Here is a 10,459-nt window from a genome sequence, read left to right on the forward strand (position 1 = left end):
GGGTAGCATTGCTGGTTAAAGAGGAGATTAACACAATAGTAAGGAAGGATATTAGCTCTGATGATGTGGAATCTGTATGGGTAGAACTGAGAAATACCAAGGGGCAGAAAACATTAGTGGGAGTTGTATACAGACCCACAAACTAATGCTGAGGTAGGGGATGGCATTAAATGGGAAATTAGAGACACATGCAATAAGGGCACAGCAGTTATCATGGGTGACTTTAATCTACATATAGATTGGGCTAACCAAATTAGTAACAATACTGTGGAGGAGGAATTCCTGGAGTGTATACGGGATGGTTTCCTGGACCAATATGTCGAGGAACCAACTAGAGATCAGGCCATCTTAGACTGGGTATTATGTAATGAGAAAGGATTAATTAGCAATCTTGTTGTGCGAGGCCCCTTGGGGCGGAGCGATCATAATATGATCGAATTCTTCATTAAGATGGAGAGTGAAGTATTTGACTCAGAGACTAGGTTGCTGAATTTAAATAAAGGAAACTACGATGGTATGAGGCGCGAGTTGGCTAGGATGGGTTGGGGAATGTTACTTAAAGTGTTGACGGTGGATAGGCAGTGGCAAACATTTAAAGATCGCATGGATGAAATACAGAATTTGTTCATCCCTGTTTGGCATAAAAATAAAACAAAAAAGGTGACTCAACCGTGGCCAACAAGGGAAATTAGGGATAGCATAAGATCCAAGGAGAGAACATATAATTTGGCCAGAAAAAGCAGCAAACCTAAGGATTGGGAGCATTTTAGGATTCAGCAAAGGAGGACAAAGGGATTAATTAAGAGGGGGAAAATAGAGTATGAGAGTAAGCTATCAGGGAACATAAAAACTGACTGTAAAAGCTTCTAAAGATATGTGAAAGAAAAAGATTGGTGAAGTCAAGCGTAGGTCCCTTGCAGTCAGAATCAGGGGAATTTATAATGGGGAACAAAGAAATGGCAGACCAATTAAATACATACTTTGGTTCTGTCTTCACAAAGGAGGACACAAATAACCTCCCAGAGATGTGGGGAACATAGGGTTTAATGAGAGGGAGGAACTGAATGAAATCAGTATTTGTAGGGAAATGGTGTTAGGGAAATTGACGTGATTGAAGGCTGATAAATCCCCAGTACCTGATAATCTACATCCTAGGGTACTTAAGGAAGTGGCCCTAGAAATAGTAGATGCATTGCTGGTCATCTTCCAAAATTCTATAGACACTGTAACAGTTTCCATGGATTGGAGGGTAGCTAATGTAACCCCACTATTTTAAAAAGGTGGTAGAGAGAAAACGGGGAATTATAGACCGGTAAGCCTGACATCGGTAGTGGGGAAAATGCTAGAGTCCATTATAAAAATGTAAACTTGGAAAACAGTGACAGGATCGGACAAAGTCAACATGGACTTACAAAAGGTAAATCATGCTTGACTAATCTAGTGGAATTTTTTGAGGATGTAACTGGTAAAATAGATAAGGGAGAACCAGTGGATGTGGTGTATTTGGACTTTCAGAAGGCTTTCGATAAGGTCCCGCATAAGAGATTAGCGTGCAAAGTTAAAGCACATGGGATTGGGGGTAAGGTACTGACTTGGATAGAGAACTGGTTGGCAGACAAGAAGCAAAGAGTTGGAATAAACGGCTCTTTTTCCGAGTGGCAGGCAGTGACTAGTGGGGTACTGCAGGGATCGGTGCTAGGACCCCAGTTATTCACAATATATATTAATGATCTAGACGAGGGAACTAGATGTAATAAATCCAAGTTTGCAGACGACACAAACCTGGGTGGGCGTGTGTGCTGTGAGGAGGATGCAGAGAAACTCCAGTATGATTTGGACAGGTTGGGTAATTGGGCAGATGCATGGCAGATGCAGTCTTCTTCTTCTTCTTAGGCAGTCCCTCGGAACTGAGTATGACTTGCTTCCACATTAAAAATGAGCTCGCAGGTGGCTGATTAGTCCAATGCGGGACCTACAGTCTCTGTCACATGTGGGGCAGAAGGTGGTTGAAGGGACGGGTGGGTGGGGTGCTTTGGTTGACGTGCGCTCCTTGTGCTTGGCTTCCGCTTGCTCCCAGCGAAGAGACTCGAGGTGTTCGGCGCCTTCCCGGATGCTTCTCCTCCACTTTGTGCGGTCTTGGGCCAGGGATTCCCAGGTGTCAGTGGGGATGTTGCACTTTTTCAAGAAGGCTTTGAGGGTGTCCTTGAAGTGTTTCCTCTGCCCACCTGGGGCTCTCTTGCTGTGCCGGAGCTCCGAGTAGCTCACTTGATTTGGGAGTCTTGTATTGGGCATGCGGACGAGGTGGCCCGTCCATTGGAGCTGATTGAGCATGGTCAGAGCTTCGATGCTGGGGATGTTGGCCTGAGCAAGAACACTGACATTGGTGCGCCAATCCTGCCAATGGATTTGCAGGATCTTGCGGAGGCAGCGTTGGTAGTACCTCTCCAGTGCTTTGAGGTGCCTGCTGTGCATGGTCCATGTCTCTGAGGCATACAGCAGGGCAGGTATCACTGCTGCCCTGTAGACCATGAGCTTAGTGCCGGATTTGAGGTCCTGGTCTTCAAACACTCTCTTGCTCAGGCGACCGAAGGCTGCAGTGGCACACTGAATGCGGTGTTGGACTTCATCGTCGACGTCTGCCCTTGTTGACAGTAGGCTCCCGAGGTATGGTGGTCCACGTTGTCCAAGGCCTTGTCATGGATTTTGATAATCGAGGGGCAGCACTGTGTGGCGGGGGCAGGTTGGTGGAGGACCATTGTATTACGGATGTTTAGTGTAAGGCCCATGCTCTCGTATGCTTCGGCGAAGGTGTTTACGATGGTTTGGAGTTCGACCTCCGAGTGAGCGCAGACGCAAGCATCATCGGCATACTGTAATTCGACGACAGAGGATGGGATGACCTTGGATTGGGACTGGAGGCGACGGAGGTTGAACAGTTTCCCGTTTGTTCTGTAAATTAGCTCCACTCCAGTGGGGAGCTTACTGAGGGTGAGATGGAGCATTGCAGCAAGGAAGATTGAGAAGAGCATTGGTGCGATGACACAGCCTTGCTTGACCCCGGTTTGTATGTGAATTGGGTCTGTGGTGGAACCGTTGGTCAGGATCACGGCTTGCATGTCGTCGTGAAGCAGGCGGAGGATAGGGACAAACCTTTGAGGGCAGCCAAATTTGAGGAGGACACTCCATAATCCCTCATGGTTGACAGTGTTGTAGGCCTTTGTGAGATCAAAGAAGGCCATGTATAGTGGTTGGTGCTGTTACCTGCATTTCTCTTGTAATTGACGTGCGGTGAAGATCATGTCCATTGTGCCCCTTAGTGAGCAGAATCCGCATTGCGACTCTGGGAGGAGCTCTTCGGCCACTGGGAGAAGGCAATTGAGGAGGATTTTTGCGATGACTTTCCCTGTGGCAGAAAGCAGGGAAACTCCTCTGTAATTACCACAATCGGACTTGTCACCTTTCTTGAAGATGGTCACAATTACGGCGTCTCTGAGATCTCCCGGCATGCTCTCCTCCTTCCAGATAAGAGAAATGAGTTCATGAATTCGCGCCAGTAGTGCTTCTCCGCCATGCTTTAGTGCCTCGGCGGGGATTCCATCTGTTCCTGAGGCCTTGTTGTTCTTCAGATGTCGGATGGCCTTTTCAACCTCATGCCGGGCTGGGGTTGTGCTGAGAAGGTGGCGGGTAGCATGCTGTGGGATGGAGTTGAGGACACTCGTGTCGAAGACAGATTCGCAGTTAAGGAGATCTTCAAAGTGCTCCTTCCAGTGGGCACTGACTGCTTCCCTGTCCTTGATGAGTACCTCTCCGTTCTTGGCTCGCAGTGGGGAAGGGCCTTGGATGCTTGGGGCGTAGATGGTCTTGATTGCGCTAAAGAATCCACACACGTCGTGGTTGTCAGCTAGCTGCTGGATCTCCTGCGCTTTCTCCACCCACCATCTGTTCTTTAGGTCGTGAGTATTTTGTTGGACCTCGGCCTTCAGGCTTCTGTAGAGCTGCTTTCTTGCTCTCGAGTTCTGTTGCTGTTTCCAGATCAGAAATGCCTTGCGCTTGCAGCTTATTAGCTCTGGATCTCCTGGTCATTCTCGTCGAACCAGTCTTGGTGTTTCCTGGTTAAGTGACCGAGTGTCTCTTCACAGGTGCTGATTATGGAGGCCTTGAGTGCAGACCAGACGCTGTGGGCACTCTGTGTCTCTGCATCACTGGGAGTCGTCAGGTTGTTTGTGAGGCGCAGGCTGAATAGGGATTTCTTAGTGGGGTCTTTGAGTGCTCCAGCGTTAATTTTCCTGCGGCATTGTTTCTGTTGCTGCCGCTGTTTTGGGGCTACATTGATGGAGATGACAGAGCGGATTAGGCGGTGGTCTGTCCAGCAGTCATCAGCTCCTGTCATGGCGCAGGTGATGCGGACGTCCTTGTGGTCCCTCGCTCGGACGATGACGTAGTCCACCAGATGCCAGTGCTTAGAACGAGGGTGCTGCCATGAAGTCTTGTACTTGTCCCTCTGACGGAACAAGGTGTTGGTTATGACGAGGCCATGTTCTAAGCATTTCGACAGGAGGAGGGAGGGTACCCTTGGGGTTGGCTTTCCCTACCCCCTCTCTGCCGATCACACCTCTCCAGAGGTCTGTGTCCTTTCCAACTCTGACATTGAAGTCGCCAAGGAGGATCAGCTTGTCGCCCGTTGGGACTCGGGACAGGGATTGTTCGAGGCTGGAGTAGAATTCCTCTTTGGTCTCGTCTGTGGCTTCCAGTGTTGGGGCGTACGCACTGATGACCGTAGCGCACTGGTTTCGGGCTAGAGTGAGTCGAAGAGTCATGAGGCGCTCGTTTATACCACTAGGGGAGTCTCTGAGACGCCCGACCAGTTCCATTTTTATGGCGAAGCCTACCCCATGGAGGCGGCATTTTTGTTCGGGTTTGCCTTTCCAGAAGAAGGTGTAACCACTGCCTTGCTCCTTGAGCTGGCCTTCCCCTGCCCGCCGGGTCTCACTTAGGGCGGCGATGTCAATGTCGAAGCGTCTGAGCTCCCGGGCAACGATAGCAGTACGGCGTTCCGGTCTGTCACTGTTGGGGTTGTCCATGAGGGTCCTAACATTCCAGGTCCCGAACTTCATTTTAAAGGGTGGAAGATGCCTGTGCGTGAATTCTTTTAACGTGGGGTGGTCGGTGCACACCAGCTACCACACGGGCTTGACAGAGCAAGGTCTTGGTCCAATGGTAAGGGGATCCAAGATGATTGGAGACCAGGCTCTGCTACAATGGCCTTGCACACACACACACAAAAATACTGCTACTGTCCTCCTCCTTCCGTCCCGCAGGTCCTCTCTGCTTGGGTTTCATAGGATGCATTGTGGTCCTCCCGACCTCGCTGTTGGCCCGTACCGCACCTTCCCTGGGCCCCCACCCCGCTGTTGGTCCATGCTGCGCCACTCCTGGGCCTTGACCTCGCTGCTGGGCTCATCCTCGCTCCTGGGTCCCGGCCTCGGACATGAATGATGTTGTCTCTCACAGGATCAAATTAGCATTGATATTCTCGCTTTGGGAGCTAAGTTTAAGTGAAGAGCCAGTGCTCACTGAGAACAAAGAACAGGCATGGTCGGGGGATAGGCAGTTGGCTCAGGTAACTTTAACCTTGCAGCTTGAACTTGAAGGCTCTAATAGTGGCAGATGCAGTATAATGTGGGTAAATGCGAGGTTATCCACTTTGGTGGCAAAAACAGGAAGGCAGATCATTATCTGAACGGCAGTAGATTGGGAAAAGGGGAATGGAACGAGACCTGGGTGTCCTTGTGCACCAGTCGCTAAAGGTAAGCATGCAGGTGCAGCAGGCGGTTAAGAAGGCAAATGGTATGTTGGCCTTCATAGCGAGAGGATTCAAGATGTCTTGCTGCAGTTGTACAGGGCCTTGGTGAGACCACACCTTGAGTATTGTGTGCAGTTTTGGTCGCCTTATCTGAGGAAGGATGTTCTTGCCATGGAGGGAGTGCAGTGACGATTCACCAGACAGATACCTGGGATGGCAGGAATGACATATGAAGAGAGATTGGGTCAATTGGGCTTGTATTCACTAGAGTTTAGAAGAATGAGAGGGGATCTCATTGAAACTTATAAAATTCTAACAGGACTAGACAGACTAGATGCAGGAAGGATGTTCCCAATGGCGGGGGAGTCCAGAACCAGGGTGAACCTGTGGAATTCTCTACCACAGAAGGCCATTGAGGCCAATTCATTAAATATATTCAAGAAGGAGTTAGATATATTTCTTAAGGCTAAAGGGATCAAGGGATATGGGGAGAAAGCAGGGACAGGGTACTGAATTTGGATGATCAGCCATGATCTCATTAAATGGTGGAAAAGGCTTGAGGGGCCGAATGGCCTACTCCTGCTCCTATCTTCTATATTTCTATGTTTAAGGTTGATTTGGCTCTCCCTCCTTCCAACCAAATGTTCTTTTCTGTTGTTATAATGGTTGTTTCTTCCTCCCCTCTCTCCCACTTCCAAAATGGAGAGCCAACAAGAGAGCAATTAATGGAGGCAATGCAGAATTGCTCCCTTCTGGTGTTTTCCCCTCTTCTCTCTCTAGGCACCTCAGTTACAGCAGCCGCAGAAGCAGAGACTTCTTCCTCTCTCAGTCAGAGAGAATGCTCTCTCTGCAGCAGCAGAAATACCTGTTCGAACCACAGCCAAGTAGCTGCCAGTGTGTGCAATCTGTGAGATGTGAGTGCAAGGCTTGCAACAGTGCCAAGCGTGATGAGAGTGCGGTAAAGCATATGAATGTTAGGTATGAGTATTTGTGGGTGGGTGATGGTGCTGTCAGATTGTCTAGGACTTCCATTTCATTTATAATGGAAGTCATGAATATTGCCGTGGTACTTTTTCGGCTAAGTCACCTATGCTCATGGTCAGTTTCAAATCGAAACTCATCTCTTCTCTGATGGTCTTCTGGCTATTTGTTGTATCTATGCTTTAATACGTTCAATCAAGCATGTAGATACATCGAATTAAATCAGAGTCAGGCAGACAGGCTTATAACTGTGATCTTTACTTTATTGGTAAAATGTCTGACTGCCGCTTTCCCGGGTAATTCCCATAATGCAATGCACATTACATTACCGTATTGACTTGTGTCAAACTCGCAATCAATACACGACATCCCCCTTTTCCTTGGAAACAAACTTGCAATTTACAAACTGTTGCTTACAATAACACTGCATAACTTATTTGGTTTATAAACTTTTTACAAACTTGTGTCTTACCACACAACTAAATAATTCCCAGGTTTAAACATTTAACATCACCCATGCAGTTCTCGCACAGTTTATGTTGTGACATAATCAAACAGTCTTTGGGGTTTTCTTTTAACCCTTTGAGGTCTGGCTGTATTGTGTATGTCTGACATGTTGGTGTCAGTGGGTATTGCCTGTGTCACAGTGGTATGTGTGTCAGGGTCTACTATACTGTCCTCAGTCCCTTGTGTTTCCTCCTGCTCATGGAGTGTCTCCTTTGGTCCATTGGTTCTGTATTTCTTCACAAAAGTAGTTTTTCTCAAGTAGCGTGCTCCTTCTGGAGATTCCACTACTACTTGACTCCCTGTTTTACTCAAAACTTTGTGGGGTGCGGCATTAAAAGGAGTGGTGAACTTGTCCACTTTGTCCTGCCGTACCAGCACCGTGTCGCCAACTTCCACCTCTTGAGTATTGTGTTCTCCGCTGTTCATCTGCGTACAGTTTGGACTTGCCTTTTTGTTCTGCGTCCCGGTCACGCATTTCTATGCCTGCGCGCGACTCTGTGATGTCTGGCAGCTTTCCTCTCATTTTCCATTTAAAGAGCAGCTCTGCTGGGCTCTTTCCTGTCGTGGCATGGTCAATGCTCCTGTACACAGTCACATATTTTCTAAGTTCATGTTTCCAATCTAGTCCTTCTGACTGAGCAATTCTGATGCACTCTGGCGCTCGACTTCTCCGTTAGCCTGAGCCCATTTTGCTGTCGTTTTCAGGTGTTTGATCTCGTTGTTCTCACAGTATCCTTTGAATAATTCAGATCTGAATTGGGGACCATTATCAGATTTGCAGGTGATTGGCAAACTATGATGGCTGAAGATTGACTCTAAACTATCAATAACCTTCTCTGTTGTTGTGGAGGTCATGAGGTCGTATTCATAGTAGCGACTATAATAATCAACTACCACAAGAATGGAGTGGTTGGATGGCAAGGGTCCCAGTAAGTCTATAGCTACATCCTGCCAGGGGCCCTCCGGTAATGGTGTTGGTCTCAACGGTTCAGGTGGGTCGGGTCTGGCTACTATCTGACAGCCGTGGCACGCTTTACAGTGTTTTTCAGCTGCCTTGTCCATGCCAGGCCACCAAACCTTGGTTCTGAGATGTTGCTTTGTTCCAACTATTCCCAAGTGTCCTTCATGTGCTAACACCAGGGCTCGTGCGTGTAACACTGTGGGTAGCACGATGCGTGTTCCCCGAAGAACTAGGTACCCCACTACGCGCAGCTCGTTTGCAATTGCTGCATAAGCTTTACAGTTCTCAAAGTGTCCGTTTGTGATTGCCTTCCGTACCTCAATCAGCTCTGGGTCGGTAGCAGAGGCTTCCTCCACCTCTCTGGTAGTGAGTGCTTTTGGTGTCGCACTCAGCTACAAATCTCACGTATTCATCTGAGCCATGAGAATGTCTCTCCTGTTTTGCTGTCTCCCCCAGCAATCGTGACAGTGGATCTGCAATGTTTTGCTTGCCTGCAATGTGTATCACCTTAAAATCGTACGGCTGTAACCTAAGTACCCATCTCTCTATACGGACACAGGGTTTAGAGTGTGGGCCGTATATCACTTGTAATGGCTTATGGTCAGTTACCAAGGTAAATTTTCGGCCATACACATATGGATGCAGCCTCTCACAAGCCCTTACAAGAGCTAAGACCTCTCTCTCTGTTTGAGTATTTCCTCTCACAGTCTGTTAAAACTACGACTTACATAGCATATTGGCACCTCTTGTCCCTGTTGGTCCTGAACTAGTACTGCGCCTAAACCTACAGGACTGGCATCTGCTATCACCTTGGTTGGTGCGCCCTTATCAAAATATGCTAAAGTGCCGGCTCTGGCCAACTCTTCCTTGAGTGCACTGAATGACTGTCTCTGTTGTGATCCAAATTTAAATGGTGTGTCTTTTCTCGTCAGGCGTCGCAGTGGCTCTGATAGTGTTGCAAACTGCGGGATGAATCTGATACTGTACCCAACGAGCCCCAAGAAACTCCTCACCTCTGTAGTATTCTCTGGTTCCCAAGCTTCTGCCACCGCTCGCACTCTCTGCTGTTGGTGCGATGCCCTTTTCAGACAACAGGATTCCCATGAAAATCAATCGGTTCATGTTGAATTGGCACTTCTCTGAGTTTAATGTCAATCCACTTTCCATTAGTCTGGTCATGACAGCGTGCAGGCATCTGTCGTACGTTTCCTGGTCGTGTGCATGCACGAGAATGTCGTCTGAGATGTTTTCAACACCCTCTATTCCAGCTAAGGCATTAGCTATCTCGTGCTGATATTGCTCACTAGCTGAAGATACACTGAATATCAGCCTCTTGTACCTGTATACTCCGTTATGTACTGCAAACGTTGTGATTTCTCGTGACTCGGGTCAGTTCTAGCTGGTGATAACCCCATTTCAGGTCTAGCTTACTAAACACCGTCAAGCCGTTCATACCTTGGAGTATCTCATCAATGGTGGGGATTGGATATCGTTCCCTCACTATTGCCTGGTTTGCTCGTCTCATGTCTAGGCATAACCTTACATCCTTATCTGCTTTTGGTACAATAACCACAGGATTTACCCATGGGATGGGACCAGTTACAGGTTTGATAATGTCCATGTCCCTCAATTGTTTTATTTTGGCCTCTACTGCCCCCCTTAAGTTGAATGGTATACGCCTGAGTGGCTGGGCCACAGGCTTCACTTGTGGGTCGATATACAAACTGATCTGTTTTGTGTTCAGCCTTCCTACTCCCTGGAACACCTTTGGATACCGCTGTTCTAGTAGCTGTCTTACATCTACCACAGCTGAGACATCTGCGCCTATTTTTATAACTCCCAGTTTCATGGCTGTCTCCCTTCCTAGCAACGGCTCTCCATGGCCTTTAACCACAATGAACTCCACCTGCTCAGTTCTATTACCTATTGTAATCCTACATGTGAATATACCTTTAACTGACAGTGGTTGGCTAGAAGCATAAGAGAATAACTTTCTCTCTGTCTTAGGGACATGTGACTGACACTTAATGTGTTCTGACTTTAATCCTTCCCATGTATTCTCATCTATCACATTATTAGTTGCACCCGAATCAATTAACATGCTCAGGTTTACTCCCCCCACACAAAAGGTAAGTCTCTCTGTCACGTTATTTCCAGTAACAGCAAATGCAGTTATTTTGTTCCTCTACATTGTTCACCCTGTGTTT

Source organism: Somniosus microcephalus, chromosome 5, assembly GCF_052327205.1.
Source record: "Somniosus microcephalus isolate GS21.2 chromosome 5, FLI_Smic_1.0, whole genome shotgun sequence".
NCBI lineage: Eukaryota > Metazoa > Chordata > Chondrichthyes > Squaliformes > Somniosidae > Somniosus > Somniosus microcephalus.